Below are 21548 nucleotides of genomic sequence, written 5' to 3'. Positions count from 1 at the left end.
CTAATAAGAAAAGGTAGCATATAGACTTAAGTGCTTTGCTGAATCGGAGCCAAAGCCTCCTAAACCATTTTAACCACAAAAGAGACAGAAATCAGAGCCTCAAGCTTTTACTGTTGAGCATTATATCATATTATAAAGTTCCCAGTTTCCAGATCCCTTCTTTCTGAATTGGAGCCAAAAAAACAGATACAGGCTTGCCCAGAAAATAGCAAAGTTTATTACTTGTCCAGGGTTTTACCACATCTTGTGCCATTTCAAATCTTCTTTCCTTTTGTTTATATGATATTCTGACATCCAAAGACCAGCCCCACTTCCTTAAAGAAAAAAAGTAGGAAACCAACACCCTAATGCCAGCATCAGCAATTCGTCCGCAACCAGACATCTACATCAAGCTAACTATAAATACTTTCTAATGTATTTTTTAGAGAAGCATTAGCCCATGAACTTCAGTAACAGTACTCTCTTCCGGCAACATATGTCACCAGCCCCTTACCCTGTCTATTTACAATAGAGATATCTATGTGGATCTATAGTGCATACTAAAAAGGATCTGACAATTAATACAGTATTTCCAAACCTGAGCTCACTCATCCTAACAAGTTACTTCCTCCACAAAATTTGTACAGTGATCTTTAGAACTGCATGGATGTTGAATATGTTTACAAGTACAGGATCCCCGTCCCATTCTTTTTTCACTTTTGAACCTGCAGGATTTCCAAGCAAAATTATTATTTCAGGATTATTCCAAGCAATAATCACATGAGAAGCTGGAGTTTCCAAAACCGTACTTAATAGCTGGATTTTATCAATACCATTCAGGAGGCTGCTGTTGTGTGTAGGACCTCTCAGCTTTCAGCTCCTTTTTTAAAAAAGCTGCTTAGGTTAACCTCTTTAGTGAGAAACACTGCTCAAGATAGCAACTCCTGCCCTATTTTCAATGCCCTGATGAGCAAAAATAAAAGCAGGGCTTTAGTCAAGAATGAGGTGAAGAGGACTCCTGTCGTAAATGGTCTTTCAAAGGAATATCAAATGATAGAAAAAATACTTAGGCTTTTTCATCATCTACTGGCATCAAAAAGCTGTCCTAGAGACCGTTGGTAAGAATCAATGTCAAGCACTGAAGCATGTATGAATCCAGAGATGCACACATGTAGGGAAACAGCCTGTCCCATGAGCCAGAGTGCTCTTCAGCAATAGAACTAGGATGCAGCACTGCAACAGAAAGCTCAGAAGACTAAAGAAAGAACACACTTTCTATCACTTATAGGTGTTGTTTCAGAAACTCAATTATATGCTGAACTGTAACAAGACTGTACACTTGAAGGTCAGAGAGAGGCTGTAGCTCTAAGCTGAATCACAATCCCCCTTTTAACAAGGAGGCTGATCAGACTCCCCTTTGAGATGCCTCATCAACTGTAGTAAGACTCTAACTGCGTGTTTTTGCACCTGTTTACAGAAGTGGAGAAATATGAGGTGTCTCTGGAATAAGATAAGGTAAGTTGCCCTCCACCCATCTCTTCAGGGGCTAAAATAAGCCACTTAAAGTATGAGGATCTTGCCCGAACCTGGGAACAGACCTTGATGCTTAACCTGAATGAAGTATTCAGGTACATGAGTTCTGCTACCTGAAATGCTGCCTAGCTGATCCAATATCAGTAACATTGCTGTCCGCCACTTTGGGGGAAGGCGGAGGATGCAGGGTGGGGGGGAGGGTATCAGAGAGATAAATTACAACAGGGAAAATAACAAACACACAGGACAATCAGGGGCAGAGGACAAAACAATACAAGCTGCTTACAAAAAAAAGTACCTAGCCCCATTCTTGCTTATCTGTGATTCAAAAGCATTGCTCAGGAGAAGGGAGAGATGGCTCACATCACTACTTGCCTCCCCCAGCCCTTCTCAATCAGGCTGCTATACGTCCCCTTACACAGAGCAGCAACCCACTCCACAGGTGCTCCCAATGCCCTGCAAACAGCAGTATTTGCAATCAGGTCCTTCAGAGTCATCAGACCTTTCTATCAGATGCCTGTATTTTCATTGAGCACTTGAAAACAAGTACTTTTAGGATAACAGCCACTACACAATGAAATCAGGTGTATGCTTCGTACTCATCTTGGTAGCAGACTACACACCTGTGGTTCAAGAAAGAAGCCAGTCACAAATCAGGACATGTCAAAAGTAAAAACAAGCAATATCCAAATCTAATTCACTGTACCCTGGGGATAACTACTTTGATACAGAAGTCTGAGGAGAGCAGTGTTTGTCAAGAGCACAGAAATCATGCCAAATTTCCCTTTAGTCTGGCAGCAGTTTTTCAACAGATGACTTCTGGGAACACTCTGCAACATCCTACTGTAAACTAACAAGGAATCAAGCAGAGCCTGATTTGTCATTTCAGACAAAGGTTCAACAAGTTTTCTATTAAAAATGTAAACCCTTCTACATTTCAGGTAATAAGTGAGGTTTATATATTTCCTCCCTCTTATCCAGGGAGGAAATGCCTCTCTAATGTCTTCACAGGGAGATAATTTCGTAAGTAGCACATACTTTATAAAACTCGTTTGTGTAAAGAGGAATGGGAGCAATTTCAATCATCTCTTCAATTAGTTCACCATTGAACAGCAGTTACAAAATGGAAAGCTCCGAGTGGCTGCATAGCAAATCATCCCTGGGCATTTAGAATGAATCTCTAGATTCCTAAAAAGTAGACAAATAACATTGTGTTAATTAATTACCGATTTTTAAACTGCTGCAAAAGAATTTAACATTTGTGAGCTGTTCAGATCACCCAACTTAGTGAAAAATTTGATCTCCCTTATTTTTATAAATCACTGTTTATTTTGCCACTACTTCTCAAAAGAAGCACCCGTAACCATTGAACTACAGCAGACTATCATTTAAGTGCATAAATATGACAGCACCTGACACAGGCCCTAAGCTACCACTCAGACACCACGCAGAAATGATACTTACAAACTACAATGAATAAGAACAAAGACACCAAGTTGAACTTCCAGAGTTAGAAAATATAAATATTAAGATAATCTAGACATTTGGCAAGGAAAATTTCAGCCTTCAAGTTCGCCAAGTTCAAAAGCAACTAAAACCAGCCTCTGCTGAATGCCATCATCTTACCTAAACTGAGGACTAATTCTCCACTGTATGTTTGGACAACATGCCTGATCTCAGTCAGGGTTAATACATGCCTATTATATTACCAAATAAAAAATAGTAATAAGAATTACAAAGCCAGTAATAGTGATATTGCATTAACAGTTGCAGAACCAACTGTTACTTGGTTCACTGACCCATCTTTAATCACCAAGAGCTCAGGAGACAAGTATCTAACATCAATACAAACCTTTTTGGCCATACACACAGTGAAACAGCAGAGAGAACAGAAAAGAATTATCCAGTGGCTTTTTTCCTTCCATCTTTCCTAACTGGTTCAGTCAGGAAAATCTTATATACAAAATACTTTCCTTAGTGCAATACTATAGCAGTTTTAAGGATGCATGCACCACTGTCTCACCTAAGAGAAGGCAAGTAAAACTGGACCCTTGTTACCACCAAATTTATGACTGTCCAAATTCAGGACCTGAACTCCTTTCTGAGTCTTACAATCTCATAATTCCCTTTTAGCATATACTATCCCTTATCTCTTTGGTTAATCAAATAACATTCATTAAAATAAATGGATGCCACCAAGCATAACTATTTTTTGCATAATAGTAGACTACTGACCTCACACAAGGCAAGTTTTGCATTAATTGGCAATTTACTCCCCCTACTGTAAGAAAATGCTCTACATCTGAACTTCTACAGCTCCCTTCAAAACCAAGAGAGCTGTCAGAGCATAAGGACAGAATTCTTATTTGTAAGCCCACAAGCTTCCAAGCAGGGACAAAAGATCCAAGTAAAAACATACTGTACAGGAGTTTGGGGGCAGGGGAAGCAGCTTGAGTGACTCTAGAGATGAACTCCAAGACCCCATGCTTTGAACTTCCAGGTAGAAAAAAAAATATGCTTCCAGTTTTTTTCAAACTGAGCAAGAATTTACTGCTCAGATACTCGCACATGCAATAAACTCATTTTTCAAGTTGATTTTCCCAAGCACCAATTCTAATACTGCCTATTCAACCAGCCACGATTCATTAGCAAGCAGATCTAAAAGATCCAGTATATGTGATTGCCACTGAAGCACCAGTTACTCGTCACAACAGGAGTGAAATAATGTAAGTGATGCATTGAAACCAGATTGCTGAAAGAACAAAAAAGGAGGAGAGAAGCAAAAGGAATCTTCTTCTGCTCCCAACAATCCGAGCAAGCCAGAACTTTTCCAAGTTCATGGGTTGTTTTTTAAAGACATCTTTCAAATACCTCTCCCCCCAAGTAGGAATACAATCACGAAGAGCTAGTGGAAAGCAGGGCACAAAGTGTTTATCAGTAGCTGGCTGAGCCAACAGGATTGTTTTGTTGTTTTATTTCTTTTTTACAACAAGCCCCTAGCATTGCTCTCGATTCTCCACTGAAGCAATGACTCCAAAGCTATGGACTGTCTTGCAAAAGTTAAATAGCAAGCAGAAAAAATGCACAGAAGATCTGTTATTTTTTTGATTTTGCCACCTTTATAATGTTCCCTTAATATGCCAGGAGCACATTTTGTTACTGTGATACTTATGTTACTGTCAGAGTAGTACGTAAATGTTATTTAACCACCACGTCCGTGTGAGCAACAAATTTTCCAGACACAAGAAAAAAAATTAAGATCACAAGGATTTCAGGTTTACTTCCTATATGCATTTTCACAGGATAACAGATGTTTACAGTTCTTAAAGCACTTAAACGGAAAAAAACCCCACATCGCCTAGAGGCAGATTGCATACAGACACTGCATGTATTTCCCTATGCAGCCCTGCAACATCAGTTGCCTACCACAAAAATAAGATCACCACTACCCTTTTGGTAAAACAAGCCACTGGTTTATTACAAGACACAGCAATAACAGCAAAGTGGTCAGTAAGAACAGAACCACATTTGCTTCTGTTGATAGGTCTAAGTGCTCAAACCCTCATACCTTTGGTCAGGAGAGCAAAGGTCCATCTAATTTTGCCCAATCTACCCGTGTCCAAGTTCTGTCATCACAAATTTCCTTTACGGACTTTGGAACAAAGACATACAAATGCCCGGGGTCTAGACTTCACTGGGATTACAACAGCACAACTTAAAAGAAAATTAGCTTGAACTAGTATCAGCTGAGGGCCTAGCCCACCATTACTTTAATGATTTCTAACAGTGAAGGATTGCATTTTTGTTGTTTCCTGTAGTGTTCTGCACACATACCTATAACCATAGAATATCACTGTGACTAGACATGCCGTAACAGGGTCTCACTGACTGAACCTTTCAAGTTTCCTGTACTTGTGCAGTTCAACCTCGGCATCCTGCACAGAAGAACAAGTCCCATCCTTCATCAAGAATGTTTGCTCTCAAGCAATAGAAAGGACATCATTGCCAACGCTCTGGAAACATACCAGACACCATAACAGCTAATTTCTAAGAGCTTGGAGAACACATTGAGTATGAAGTACAAAGAAAACATTCTCATTCATATACAAGTATCTTGATGATCTTGTGATGTAAATTATTGAAGCTCTTGGCATATGCATGGTTATGGTATGCTCTGGTCTGTCCTGACTGATGACCATCTAGGTGGGATGGGCAACATTCGCTTGCTTGTTTTCACAGACCACTGAGAAGCCAACAGACCACCAGGTGTTCATTAGTAGGAGATTAAAACCTGTTTTTCCAGACTGGGATAGAACGGTGGTGCATTATAATAAAGTGCTAATAACATGTTTAGGCCTTAACTTGAGTCCTCAAGTTTGCTGTGTAAGAACGCTGCCTAAACAAGCAATGCAAACCCTGAAGGTTATGAAGTGATGGAAGGATACTTTTTTTACAGCCATGAAGGTGGGAAAAGAAAAAGCTATGTTCAATTTGACTGACCTAATAGCATTGCGTATCTGAAAGTGCCGACTTCAAGAAAGTGTATATCCATGAGACATTGCCATTCTTCTCAGACTGTCATCCTTCAGACAGCAATCTTGCATTTCCAAGGCCACGCTCTCAAGTTGCCTCAATTGAATTAGGAGTTTCAAAGCCTATTTCAGTTCAGCCAGTGCCAGAACCCTATGTGAAAGCTTCCAAATTCATTTAAAATAGCCATCTCTGGTCAGTCAAGAAACCACTTAAACCAATGAGGCTGTGAGGGTCCATCAAGACGTGGCTTTGAGACTAAAAATTAATTTGGGAGTTCTGAGCAACTTAACATCTTCTTTATCACTGCTTGAAAATAAGAGGTAACAACTAGAAACAGCAGTCGAAGAAACTTGGCCTAAATCCTTGCACCCTTGCAAAATAAGCAAATAATATCCTATCAGCTTTCTTTTATCCTTGGGAGACAGCAGTGCATAAATGTAAAGCAGTTATGGAAATTGAATCCAGGTATCTTCCGACTGCCACTTCCATGTTCCCACCACAAAACCACCCTCATCACAACCATATTGTGTGATGACAGATGACCTGCTGCAGTTTGTTTGCCCTCTTTCAGAGCTTCCTCATTACTATTCCAAAAACCTAAAATAGCTCTAGACCCATAATTAGCAGTTTCTTCTCTCCTCTGCTCTCCCATGCTTCTTACCCAAAATTGATTACTTGCAAGACAGCTACCAAGAGCTATTCTAGTACTTACCTTCCCCCCAAAGGTATCTTCACCTTCACTCTGAGGCTGTTATGTTTGCTTTCTCCTGTGTGTATCCCTCAATTCCATTTTCCTAACCCTGACTTCTCTTCTATACCTTTCAGCACTTTCCCCTTAATTTCAGACTTATGTAGGGGTCTGTTCCTTCTCCCTTCTGATAAGCCTTTTCCCACCTCTTATAAAGCTACTAGTTTCCACATTTTTACTGTTCCCTCCTTTCTTCAATAGCCCTTCCTACCCCAGGAAGCCATGTGATTTGGTATTACAAGATGTTTGATTAAATTTGAACATAAAATGTGTTCTATGATGCAGTAAGAGTGGGATTCAACTTCCAGGCTACCTTGTCTCCACTTACATACTTAGGAATAAGCTCCAGTGTCTGTTATAGATCTCCACTGACAGAGACAAGATGCTTGGTTGTAGCTTACATATCTAAGTTTAAGTGCCTTTAGCTACAACCTGAATCCCGTGCAGAGTGTCTTAAACACTAGCTAAGAGAGAGTACTCAAAACACAATTACAAGCAGTAAATAATCACTAAATGCATTTAATTCCATAGCAGGGGTTTCTTAGAAATCAGGACTTGGCCTACAGTTTTCAAACACCAAAAAATCCCAGGGAAGCATAGGATTAAGTTACAATAAACTTGCAAACAAGTCAAATAATGTGGACTTCCATCACTGGCAAAAGATTTGGCAAAGATTAGATGGCTTTCTAAACTAAAAACGCTACTGTAAAAACAAATTAATTTCCAGATATGCTATGGCCCACACACTATACAGACTAGATTACAGTCTTTCTAGCTTTATAGTGCATGATGAACTCGTTTCACTTCTGAAAGACTTTTCCTTAGACTTCCCTCTTCAAAACCCTTCAGTACAGCAACTATTACCTTCACCTGCTTCTGTAATGAGCTTCTAAGTAGAGTCTCTTTCTACCCCTGTTCCCTCCCTGTCTTGGCACATGTGATGTGCCTGCCGACTCTGGGGAGAGCTTTGCTGGACAGAGTTCCCGATTAGCTCTTCCTGCAGCACCATCGTCTGCAAATTTCTTTGCTTCTTATCCCTCCATTAGGAAGCTCCACAAGCCCTCTCACCTGATCATCTTGGTCACACAACAGGCTGAACAAAAGAACACTTTGTACGTTGGCAAATTATCTATAAATATCTAGCTTTCTAGCATGCTTGCTTGCAGCATGACTTAAACCACAAACTCTTACGCAGCAAGAAAATAGCCTTGAGAACAGGATTTATATCTGACAGACATCAGCATTTTCTTAGGCTTTAATTTCTTCAGAACTTCTTTCTGAACATAACAAGTAAAACAAGCCGCATCATCAAAAAGAGTTTAACACACAGGACTAATTTGATTTCTGAGTTTTCTTCTGCAGTACAAGCAATAATGACAATTAACAGCAACACCTCTCTCCCAAGTCTCTTTGATAAACTAATCCCTTACCTCTTCACCTCCTTTATTTTCTTAATGCATCTTCTGTTTTTAAAACTTCTTAGAAAAAGATGTACTTGAATCATTTGTTAGAAGAGTGCTGAGTGTTTGATGACAGCAGGCATCCTAAAGAATGTTTATACTTTTCCGTGTCAAACGGGGTAGCCAAATGATTATTTCACCATAAACACTGAGCATGAAGCTTCAAGAAATACTTTAATTCTAGGGATACTTTTGTGCTTGTGTAGAATATACGAACTTAAATATTAACAGTTCCCCAAAGTCAAACAGAAAAAAAGCCAGTGCAGAAAAGCCTTCTCTTTGTGTCTGGTAGATACAAACCCCAGTCAATTCCACTTGCAGGTGACTCGTTTGGCAAGAGATCAGTCAGTACTATTGCCATGGCTTGTGGGACAAGGTTTCACCGGAAAGGTGACCATTCATCCAGAAATTCATCCCTCTGGCAGCAAGGAGAGAGATCAGTGACTACAAGACACCCTGAGGCTACTGCCAACCTGTTAGGAAGGCATTGCAGTAGGCATGTTTTCTCTGCAGGGTGAGTTACGCCGCAGCATAATTGAACCATTGCCTTTTTAAGGCTACTGTTTTTCCACTTAGGCACGACACAAATGTTAGCTCTTCTTTTTGGCCATGGGCTTAGAGCAGAAAAAGAAAACACAAGACAAACTTATATAATATCAAGGCAGCCTGATGTTTTTGTCACAGCAGGTGCTCAGTAAAATCAGCAAACAGCATTCAGAAAAAACATCTAAGAAAGTTCCAGCAGTAAATCTAATACAGTATGTCCTTCTCAGCCCTGAAAGACCTCCAGGTAAGAATTTCTGGGGCATTTATGCTTTTAAGTATCAAAACCCAGGTTAAAAACAAAGTGAAATGAAATACTAACATATGTGCACTTACATCCTTCTACAAAGAAATACCGATATCTCTTTATATACATATAGCAAGCACTCTTTGCCCTAAGACAAACTTCCTCCAGCTATGCATAGGTAAACTACTGTACTAAGGCCTTATTCCAAAACCAAAATTCTTTATCGAAAAACAGAGGATGATGTTTCAAGTAGTCTATTCAGACTTCTCATCCGCAAAATTTGAATTTGTTTTAGATATCTCAACATAGAAAAACAACATTATTGTATTCAGCTTCCCAGTGTTTCCCCTTGAAGCACAGGTAAGCTTTTATTTGGCTAAGGTCCTACAGCAAGGCTGAAAGCACTCCAAGCCACTATCCTGCAGCCGTTCCAACAGGCCATTTCTATAAATGTTTTTCCAGGCCTCAGCAGCAATAATGCACTGCTCAACACTCTGGCACTATGATTAACTCAACTACCTGTTCCACATTGATCAGAAGCTCATTCAAAACTATCAGACCCATAAAACTTTTAGCTAAAGAACTTAAATGGAAGTCTGGCTGTTTCCTATTTACTTTTCTTTCCACAGTCCCTCTTTCTTCTGTGTCTTGCTTTAACAAATTCCTAACGTGGTAAGACTAAAACCACAACACGAAACTTTAAGTAGGTACAAACAGCAGCAAAATCCAGGGCTCCAATGTCTTTCATACCCAGAAAGGAGCAGACAACTTGCTTTTGATTCAGCCCTGTTAAAGGAGCAACGCTTGACTTTGGAGAACAAAGTCTGTCAGGAAGGCATCCATCCCTTCAAACCTGGGATACTGCTCTAACAGAGGTAAATGCAATCTAACAGCTGGCATAGTCATTGTTGCTCTTATATCCCAGCTTTCCTGTAACTACCCAGACAAACATGTCAGTCCTATGCCTTGTGTGCCACCAGAGAACCCCTGTGAAGCACAGCTCTGCAGGGCTTAGGTCCTTCCTGCTTCTCATTCTATTGGGCCACAGAGAAAGGACCCAAAAACCACAGACTGTACACTACATAAAAAAACCCTCTGTCATCCTTGTGACAATCAACTCACAGCAACTCTGTTATTAGTTCAGTTACCTGCAACATTTAAGATACACCGCGACTGCCAAAAACTGGCCTTCACCAGGGGGTCAGCAAAAGCTACAGAGGACTAAAATTAACTTTTCTTTTCTGATCATAAAGGTCACACTGGTACAGTAGTATGACTGACGCTGCCAGTGTGGTAACCATATGTGTGTCCAGGGATAGGTATTAGAGAGACAGAAGAGAGCAAGGCAAGTATCCTGTGCAGGATAACTGGTGCCAGGCCTCAGACGAGTTGGAGAAGCCATGTGCAGTACCAAAACCAACTGTGAAAGTTCTATGGGGCCATGGCCCAAATCACTGCTGTGCAGGCTGACTGATACAAACATGATACTATGATCTCTCCACACTTGTTCCTTGTATGGGAACAGGTGAGAGAAGAGGGAGAAGAAATCAATCATAGCTCCTTCAAAGAAATCTTTAAAATCTTTCCCAGCACACACAACCTCCTCCCCTGCCCCGGGTATTAAAAGTAACCAGTGATCCTGACAAAACCAAACATCCCCCATGGTCGACGACTGGGAACAGATATAATGCAGTCTGCTGATAAAGCTACTCTTTCACAATATGCTGTTAGATGCTCTCACTAATGGAGGCTCAGCCCCATCTTAGGTTTGCTCAGGAAGTAGCAATCACCCTTGGAAAGCAAGCAAAGGAATCCCCTGAGCTTACATATTACTTTGTGCTGAAAAGTTCCCAAACCAGTTTTCTCCTCGGGCAACCCTCAATACCTTCACATGCAAGGCGGTGTCGTGGTTTAACCTGGCAGGCAGCCAATACCACGCAGCCGCTCACTCACTCCCCCCACCCCCAGCAGGATGGCGAGAGAATCGGAAGCGTAAGAGTAAGAAAAACTCGTGGGTTGAGATAAAGACAGTTTAATAGAACAGAAAATGGAAAATAATAACGATAATGATAGAATATACAAAATGAGTGATGCACAATGCCATTGCTCACCACCCGCGCTGACCGATAAGCAAGCAGCAATCGCTACTTCCTGGATCACGCCTACCATTCATATACTGAGCATGACGTCACATGGTATGGAATACCCCATTAGCCAGCTGAGCTGGCTGTCCTGATTATGTTCCCTCCCGTCTTGTGCACCTAGCTCAGTCAGTAGGCATGGGAGCTGTCCTTGGACTAGGAGGGTACTTAGCAACAACTGAAAACATCAGTGTGTTATCAACATTCTCCTCATACTAAATCCAAAACACAGCACTAGGAAGAAATTTAACCTTATCCCAGCCGAAACCAGGACAGGCGGCTAGCCAGATCAGTGCCCAGGTGGGCGTTCCTTGAAAACTGTATTGTTTGAATCCGTGTGTACTATAAAAAAAAATGAACTTCAAATGCAATTCACCAAGAGTGCGGACTTCAAATGAAATTTTACTCATCTGTCCTTACTGATTTAAGGCAATCCTTGAAAGTTGGAGGCGCAAAAAGCAAATTCCATTCTTATTTATTATTCTGGCATCTATAAACTACAATTTTGTAGGTTCCCAGAAAAATCAAAGTTGCAATATTTTGAAAAATATTTCTTTTGATTACCTGGCCTTATTTCAACTTCAGGCCACATCAAGGATTGTGAATATTTAGTTTTACAAATCTAGTGTACAGATTAATCTTAAGAATAAGCACATGACTATTTTCATAAATTTATTTCCTTTTAATCACAATAGTGAGTATTATCTCAGGTGTGCTTTCCTATGAAGAAACACCTGGAAATCTACAAAACCTGAACATTACTTCTCCAGCAAGAACCCCGCCGCTCTTTGTCGTGGTTTAACCACAGCCTGCAACTAAACACCACGCAGCTGCTAGCTCACGCCCCGCTCCGATAGGATGGGGGAGAGAATCGGGAGGGCACAAGCAGGAAAACTCACGGGTTGAGATAAAAAGGTTTAATAATGGAAATAAAACAAAGTAGAACAGTAAAAATAACAACGATAACAACAACAATAACAGAATACACAAAGCAGGCAAAGCACAATGCAACTGCTTACTCACCGCTGACCACGTGTCATGAACGGGGGGGGGTGAGCTCCCCCACCCCCATCCCTAGTTTTTATACTGAGCATGATGTCACGTGGTATAGAATACCCCATTGGCCAGCTGGGTCAACCACCCAGACTATGCTCTGCCCCCACAGCTTCCCCTGCACTTAGCAGAGCATGGGAGGCCAAAAAAAGAGTCCCCAGTGCAGCACCACCCAGCAACTACCAAAGCATCAATGGGCCGTCAATGTTCCTCTCATACCAAACCTGAAACACAGCATGCACACACCCCCAGGTACTGGGAAGAAAGTTAACTCTGCCCCAGTTGGAACCAGGACAGTATCCACCCCTTATTCTATACCATCTACATCATGTCCAGGTTTCACATTTTCCAATACATTCCAATTAATCATCACCACTTTTACTGCCTTTTAATATATACACACAGAGATATCATTCCCTTAGTCCATGGGCCATCTCTCTAAAACGTCTGCTGAGTTCATTTAGTCCATGACTTTGGGCTCCATCTGTCATAACAGTTTTCAGGGCACGAGGGATGGTGTGCGGTGGTGGATTGTTGCATCCTGAAGCCAGTTCTGGTTCCATTATCACTCCGCTCGTCTGGTTCTATCATTGTTGCACTTTGGCCGGTTTCATCGTAGTTCATTCTTCATTAATCTGGGTGATTCTTACTGCAATACTGTTGATATGACATATAGCAACCGTAGAAGTGATGACATACAGTATTATATAGCAATTAACGTCATACAATTCAGTTCACTGGCTATTTTCACCCAAAATCAAATTCCCTTTGAGCTACACATCGGACTTCCCCATCCTTTCGCATTACTCACCAAGTGCACCCAGCTCCTTGAGCAAAAGCAATCCCATGAACGGGGAGGCAGGAGTAACCCAAACTGTCTTCCCCAGCACATTTCTTATGTGCACAACAGGGACTTTCTTCCACCTCTACAGTACGTAAGGGTTTTGATTGGTCAGGGCCAACTCGAGTGACAGATCCCTGGTGTCCCTCCACCCATTGCCCTCAGTGTAGTCTTCAGCAGTCTGTTGTATCGTTAGATTTTCCCGGAGGCTGGTGCTGCATGGTAGGGGATGTGATATACCCACTCAATGCCATGCTCTTTGACCCAGGTGTCTATGAGGGTGTTTCAGAAATGAGTCCCGTTGTCTGACTCAATTCTTTCAGCGGTGCCATGTCACCATAAAACTTGCTTTTCAAGGCCCAGGATGGTGTTCCTGGTGGTGGCATGGGGCACGGGATATGCTTCCAGCCATCCTGTGGTTACTTCCACCATGAGCACGTAGCGCTTGCCTTGGCGAGTTGGTGGGAGTGTGATATAATCAATCTGCCAGGCCTCCCCATGTTTATATTTCAGCCATTGTCCTCCCTACCGAAGAGGCTTTACTCCCTTGGCTTGCTTGATTGCAGCACATATTTCACATTCATGGATAACCTGGGCAATAGTGTCCCTGGTCAAGTCCACCCCTCGATCACGAGCCCATCCATATGTTGCGTCTCATCCTCGACGTCCTGAAGTGTCATGGGCCCACCAAGCTATAAATAATTCACCCTTATGTTGCTATTCCAGATCTACCTGAGCCACTTCAACCTTAGCAGCCTGGTCCACCTGCTGGTTGTTTTGGTGTTCTTCAGTGCCCCAACTCTTGGGTACGTGAGCATCTACATGACGCACTTTTACAACCAGGTTCTCTACCCGGGCAGCAACATCTTGCCACGGTGCGGCAGCCCAGATGGGTTTACCTCTGCGCTGCCAGTTGTTCTGCTTCCATTGCTGCAACCACCCCCACAGGGCATTTGCCCCCACCCATGAGTCCGTATAGAGATAAAGTACTGGCCATTTTTCTCGTTCAGCAATGTCCAAGGCCAGCTGGACAGCTTTCGCTTTTGCAAACTGACTCGATTCACTTTCTCCTTCAGCAATTTCTGCAACTTGGCGTATAGGACTCCATACAGCAGCTTTCCACCTCTGATGCTTTCCCACAAGACAACAGGACCCATCAGTGAACAGGGCATATTGCTTCTCATTTTCTGGTAGTTTATAATACAGTGGGGCCTCTTCAGCACACATCACCTCCTCCTCTGGGGCTATTCCAAAATCTTTGCCTTCTGGCCAGTTCGTGATCACTTCCAAGATTCCTGGGCAACTGGGGTTTCCTATTCGGGCCCGTTTTGTGATCAGTGCGACCCACTTACTCCACGTAGCATCAGTTGCATGATGTGTAGAGGGGACCCTCCCTTTGAACATCCAGCCCAGCACCAGCAGTCAGGGTGCCAGGAGGAGCTGTGCTTCAGTACCAACCACTTCCGAAGCAGCTTGAACCCCTTCATATGCTGCCAATATCTCCTTCTCAGTTGGAGTGTAGCGGGCCTCGGATCCTCTGTATCCCCGACTCCAGAACCCTAAGGGTCGACCTCGAGTCTCCCCTGGTGCTTTCTGCCAGAGGCTCCAGGTAGGGCCATTCTCCCCGGCTGTGGTGTAGAGCACATTTTTTACATCTTGTCCTGCCCGGACTGGCCCAAGGGCTACTGCCTGAACTATCTCCTGTTTAATTTGTTCAAAGGCTTGTCATTGCTCAGGGCCCCATTTGAAGTCATTTTTCTTCCTGGTCACGTGATAGAGAGGCTGACGATCAGGCTGTAATTTGGAATTTGCATTCTCCAAAAGCCCACAATGCCTAAGAAAACTTGTGTTTCCTTTTTGCTAGTTGGTGGAGACATGGCTGTTATTTTGTTGATCACATCCATTGGGATCTGACGACGTCCATCTTGCCATTTCATTCCTAAAAACTGGATCTCGTGTGCAGCGGGATATTTTGGTTTTTGGCAAAACTGGCTTTCAGAAGGATTTGGACTATTCTCTCCCCTTTTTCAAAAGCTTCTTCTGCTGTGTTGTCCCATACGATGATGTCATCAATGTACTGCAGGTGTTCCGGAGTCTCACCCTGTTCCAGTGTGGTGTGGATCAGTCCATGGCAAATGGTAGGGCTGTGTTTCCATCCATGGGCCAGCCGATTCTAGCTGTACTGGATGCCCCTCCAAGTGAAAGCAAACTGTGGCCTGCACTCTGCCGCCAAAGGGATTGAGAAGAACACATTAGCGATATCAGTTGTGGCGTACCACTTGGCTGCCTTGGACTCCAGTTCATATTGAAGTTCTAGCATGTCCGGCACGGCAGCACTCAACAGTGGCGTAACTTCATTCAGGTCACTAACAATCTACTGTTAGTCTCCACTCTCTATTAGACTTTCACACTGCCCATATGCGACTGTTAAAAGGTGAGTGAGTCTTTGTCGTGGTTTAACCCCAGCCAGCAAATAAACCCCATGCAGCTGCTCGCTCACACCCCCCTCCGGTGGGATGGGGGAGAGAATCAGGAGGGCACAAGTTGAAAAACTCATGGGTTGAGATAAAAACAGTTTAATAATTGAGATAAAACAAAGTAGAACAGTAATAATAACGAGAACAACAACAATAACAATATACAAAGCAGACGTTGCACAATGCAACTGCTCACCGACTGCCAACCGTGTGTCACGAACAGGGGGCGAGCCCCTCCCCACACCTGGTTTTTATACTGAGCATGATGTCGCATGGTATAGAATACCCCATTGGCCAGCTGAGTCCACCACCCCGGCTGTGCTCCCCCTCCCCGGTGCAAGCATCACCCAGCAACAGCCAAAGCCTCAATGGCCCATCAACGCTCCTTTCACACCAAACCCAAAACACACCACACCCCCCAAGCTACTGGGAAGAAAGTTAACTCTGTCCCAGCCAGAACCAGGACAGTCTTGCTGATCACTCCTTGACTCTCTAGTCAACGAATCAGCTTATGGATGGGAAGCAGGGAGTCTTGGTTGGTGTGATATTGCTGCCGGTGCACCGTTGTGGTAGCAACCAGCACCTGTTGTTCTTTGACCCTCAGCAGCCCCACAACAGAAGGATCCTCTGCAAGACCGAGCAAGGTAGACAGCTGTTTAATTTCCTCCGTCTCCAAGGCAGCTATACCAAACACCCACCAGTACCCTTTTGGGTCCTTGAAATACCCTCTCCTGAGGTAGTCTATGCCAAGGATGCACGGAGCCTCTGGGCCAGTCACAATGGGGTGCTTCTGCCACTCATTCACGGTTAGGTTCACTTTGGCCTCCAACACAGCTAACTCTTGGGATCCTCCTGTCACTCCAGAAATACAGATGGGTTCTGCCCCTCTATAGCTTGATGGCATCAGGGTACACTGTGCACCGGTGTCTACAAGAGTCTTATACTCCTGTGGGTCTGATGTGCCAGGCCATCGAATCCACAGAGTGCAGTAAACCCGGTTGTCCCTTTCTTCCACCTGGCCGGAGGCAGGGCCCCTCTAGTTCTGGTCATCGTATTTGCTACCCACCTCTTGTAAGTACGAATTAGAAGTCCCTTTGTTAAGGTCGGAAGTGGAATCAGCCCTTCTACTCTGTCTGAGGAACTGCTCACTGTTGTGATTGTTTATCCTTGCAATTCACGTACCCGTGCCTCTAGGGTCGAGGTAGATTTTCCATCCCACTTCCTCATGTCCTCTCCGTGGTCATGCAGGTAAAACCACAGGGTGCCCCAGCGTATGTACCCACAATATCCTCTCTCTTGAGCAAAGTGACGCTTGCTCTAATGGCTGAGATACTGGCCCGTATAGGTGGGGAGTAAGGACATGCCTTCTTTGAGTTGCTGTAACTCCCGAGACAGTTTGTCCAGAGCAGAGACACAGGTCCATGAGGAGGAAGAGAGACTTTCTTCATATTGCCACAATTGGCCAGCCAATTCATCCACCGTTTGTTCCTCTCCATCTTTCTGGGTCATTATTGCCAATGAGTTTGCATGTGACGCTTGTGCACTCCCTACAAACTTCCGCCACATGGGTCGGGTGCATTTTACTTCATCTGGATCTTTGGGTAACTGCTCATTGTTCAGGGCATCATAAATCACCTCCAGCATGGCTAATTCCCTCAGGTACTGGATACCTCTCTCCATGGTGGTCCACTTGCCTGGGTGGCATATAACACCTTCCTTGAAGGGGTACCTTTCCTTCACGCCTGACAGGGCTTGTGCCCCTTTGTCCAATCGCTTTGTCAATGCCCCCTTCCCTAGAAAAGAATCCCAGCTGCTTGGCTTCCCCACCCTCTAATTCTATCCCAGCATCGGAGCAACCAGGTGACAATGTGCTCGCCTGGACGAGGACTGAAGTCTTTTCGCAGCTCACACAGAGACAGGGATGGGTGGTTACCACCTCATTTACGGGTTCTGCCTCTTCCTCCTTGTCTTCTCATGATGGCCCTGGTTCATTTTCATCCCTTACTAAATGAGCTGATTTTCTGGTGTATTTCCTCTTTTGTATAGGGTCGACTGATACCAGCACGGGTTGGTTCTCTGTCGCAGGGGGTGGGGTAGCCCCAGTGCCTGCCGTGGGGGGTGGGGTAGCCACAGGGCCTGTTGTTTTGTCATCAGCTCCGGAGACCTTTTCTTTCTCTTGAGGGTTCTGAGTAGTGTTAAGCAAGGCTTGGTAGGCATGGGCCAGACCCCAGCACATTGCAGTGATTTGTGTCTTGCTGGAATTGCCAGGGTGACAGCATACTTTTTCCAAATATTTTACTATTTTTTTCAGGATTCTGCACTTGTTCAGGGGTGAAGTTCCAAAACACTGGGGGTGCCTACTGTCCCAGGCATTTGCCCATGCTATCCCACTCACCCTGCCACTCATAACTATCCATCCTTGGGGCAGATCTCTGGATGACATTCTTAAATTGCTTATTAATCTTGGACAAAACCAAAACAATATTCCTAAGGAATATCAATAGATGTATCTTAACTACCCAGGGATGTTCAAGGTACTGACAAGTTATTTTAATGAAGGAGACAACATCATAGAGGAAGGTAGGGAAGGTGCCATTCTCTATTTCTTCCATAAAAAACTTCTCAGAGGAAGAGGTATAATTGCTAATGGTCTCCATGAGGTGGTACCTGAAATACAGTAACGGCTTCATTACAAATGCCAAATTACCCCCAATGCCAGCATTTTAATAACAAATCTCCCAGCCAAAACATCTCTAATCACTGCAGAGCACAGCAGACTACAAAACCCAACACCAATCTTTAACAGGTACAGTAAAAACACGAGCATGGTGCAGATCAGATAAATTAATATTGAGAACAGATGAATCACTATTGTGACCGGCAACTGTTAACAGCTATAAATTTCTTAATACACTCTAGTTAATCTGTTGTTATCTCAACCCTTCATGCACCACATTGGATTATGTTCTTTGAGTGCATCACCATGATTTTATAAAAATACTACATGAATCCAAGCATGGGGGGGAAGTTTTTTGTTTTGAATGTCATTTATCATAACATACTTTACTCAGCACTTGTAACAACACACAACCTTTGCCCAAATGTCAACAACTTAAATGTAAGGTCATGACAAAGCTGCCACTGATTTTAAGGGGTCAGAACTTCTTTCTGAATGCAAGCTCCCAAATAGACAACTGCATGCAACATTTGACCTAGGCAGGGGGGTCTACCTTTCGCTTCTTGCAAAAGGAAAAATATGCATTTGTGGACTGTGAGGAAAATCAACCTAAACTCCCAGTAGACACCACCAGCTTTGGGATAGGAGCCAGGAGAACTGCATCTGTGGAAACACTTCTTCCACACAAGATAATGTGGAAAATCAAAACTGCAAAAGTTGGACAAGTAATATCTGCACAAGATGCTTGACCTGCTTTCCCAATCTGTACCGCTCTCTCAATTTTTCTGCTCGACGCCTTTTATGTTTAAGAAAATTTATGTTGTCTATAATGAGCAAAGATAAGGACTGTGGAGAGTATTCCACAATCCGTTCCTCTACTGTCAAGCAACCCAGCATCTGGCATTTAACTCAGCCATCAACACAGGTGTGGTAGGCACAGAAGCGCTGGGATATCTTTCTCTGATTGACAGCTGGTGCTGTGAAGATAAATTACTGCCAAGGGTGTGCAGACTTTCTGGCAAACTCCTATAAACTAAGGGACTACACTATCACTGTCCACCTGCCAGCCTTCACCCAAGGACAGAGCAACCCGACTTTCCTCTCGGTCCTTCCCTCCTCTTTCCATCTAAATTTGTCTGTTCTCAGCAGGAGCCAAGGCGGCCCTCACACCTTGTAGCAGTTACCTGGGAGTCTGCACAGACCGTCCAAAATGCTTTCTACGTTGATTGGCCATAACAGTTATTTTTCAGGATTTCTTGGTACATACATTATTTTTCATACCACATGCGGAAAATACTGACTTCCAACAGCCACCAGAAACAGGGTGCTGCTTTTGATGGCCATTTTCAAGACCTGTATATCCTTTTATTTTGTTAAAGCGAGTATTATAAAAGCTTACCTCTATTTTTGTAAGCTTCCTGTTCATAGACCCAAAATGTTTTCTTATATGAAATATCCCTAGCTGTTTTCTCTGCTGTCTCGCCATCTCCAGTTTTGCACATGCAGGGCAATGCCATGCTGCAAGTTCAGTGCTGTGAATCCTCTCTTCTGCTATGCACTAAATGCCCTGCTGCATTTACAAAGCTCATTTCATTCTTCATCTGGGCAATACAAAAGTAGAAGTGCAATAGCAAAAAACCTGGTGATTTCTGACACTTGGATATCCATTAATTGCCTATCAGATTTGATAACGAACTTTTCTGTGACAGCTATCACTGTACACAACTCTAGACTGTCATCAGCAATGTGTATTGCAAAAATCTGCAGTACTCCCTCCCTACAGACATTATCCATCTTCCTTGAGGCTAAGATTTCCATCTAACAGTATCTGCTGCCCAGAAAGATTATTTTTGGCCTCTATCTTCCTTTTCCCTTGCTTGAAAAGGAGCTAAAGTCCTATCTTCACATATATTAGATATATTTCTACTCTTCAAAATGTTGCAGGGGCACTTAATGTTAGATTTTGTTAGATTGTATTAGATTTGTTCAAAAAAGGACGACAATAATTTAATTGTCTGGTCTGACATGCAAACTATGGGTCCTAAATACTAAGCCAGATCTTCCTCCTTTCTCTTAATTACACTCTAATAGCTTGTTTCTGGATAGCCGATTTACATCTATATTACAGAAGCTCACTTGGATAGGCTTACCCATCTACCCTTCCTAAAAAATATTCAGATGCTTGAGTGCTGGAGTCTTGGTTTTTCTCTCGTCCTGTCCTCCCCCAACTTCCCAGGGCATATTTTCTCCTGTTGAAGCTCCACTAGCATGTGTAGTTTTATCCAGTCAATTTGTCCCTGCAATCACAAGGCTGGAAAACTCAGTTTACTTGTACCTATTGTAATCTTGCGACTTCATGGCAGTTACAGTTATAAACTTCTACATTCTAATTTACCATTTCAAAACTAGAAATACATAAGCTACCTTCTGAAATAGAAGAAATCAAGCTATGTCAAAGAGAGAACCCTATAACCATTCTTTACATAATTGTTCCTCACTTTCAGTAGGCATTTGTACATAGGATCACGGTTTTCATTATCACTATCTTGCCTAAGAGAAATCTAGATGCGTAAAAAAATTATAGCCTGAAACAAAACCATCAGGCATCGACCCGTTATATCTCTGACATAATGCGTTCTTCTCCGAAGTGCATCCAGGAAGCTGCCTATAATTGCAAACATTAGAGGAACCACACAGAAACAAATGCAGCCCGAGTATCAGACAACCTTTTTCATGCAAAATGTACTAAAAGCTTGCAATGAAGAGCTGAATACTTACAGGCTTAGCCACTTACAAAAAAATGCAAGTATATCTGCACCTTTTATCCATCTCTTTACAATATGTAAATGAATGGTTCTCATCAAAATGTCTAAGCCATCTTTCAGCAGATTAACTAGCATTTTAAGAAAATTACCTTTCTCAAAAAAAAAAAAAAAATCCACTTTTCACCCAAACCTGACAGCAGAACATCACCTAACCCAGCATGTGTCAGGCTCGGTGTTAACTAGTAAGTTCACAAGAACAAGCAAGCAAAAGGAGGATGTGTCTTTGTTTCAGCTGGGATAGAGTTAATTTTCTTCTTATTAACTGGTATAGTGCTATGTTTTGGATTTAGTACAAGAATAATGCTGATAACACACTAATGTTTTAATTGTTGCTAAGTAATGTTTACCTTAATCATAGACTTTTCAGCTTCCCATGCTCGCCAGGTGCACAAGAAACTTGGCAGGAGCATAGTCAGGACAGCTAACCCAACTGGCCAATGGGATATTCCATACCATATGACATCATGCTCAGTACATAAACTGGGGGTTGG

This window comes from Calonectris borealis, chromosome 4 (genome assembly GCF_964195595.1).
Source record: "Calonectris borealis chromosome 4, bCalBor7.hap1.2, whole genome shotgun sequence".
Taxonomy (NCBI): domain Eukaryota; kingdom Metazoa; phylum Chordata; class Aves; order Procellariiformes; family Procellariidae; genus Calonectris; species Calonectris borealis.
Note: the sequence above shows the minus strand (reverse complement) of the source record.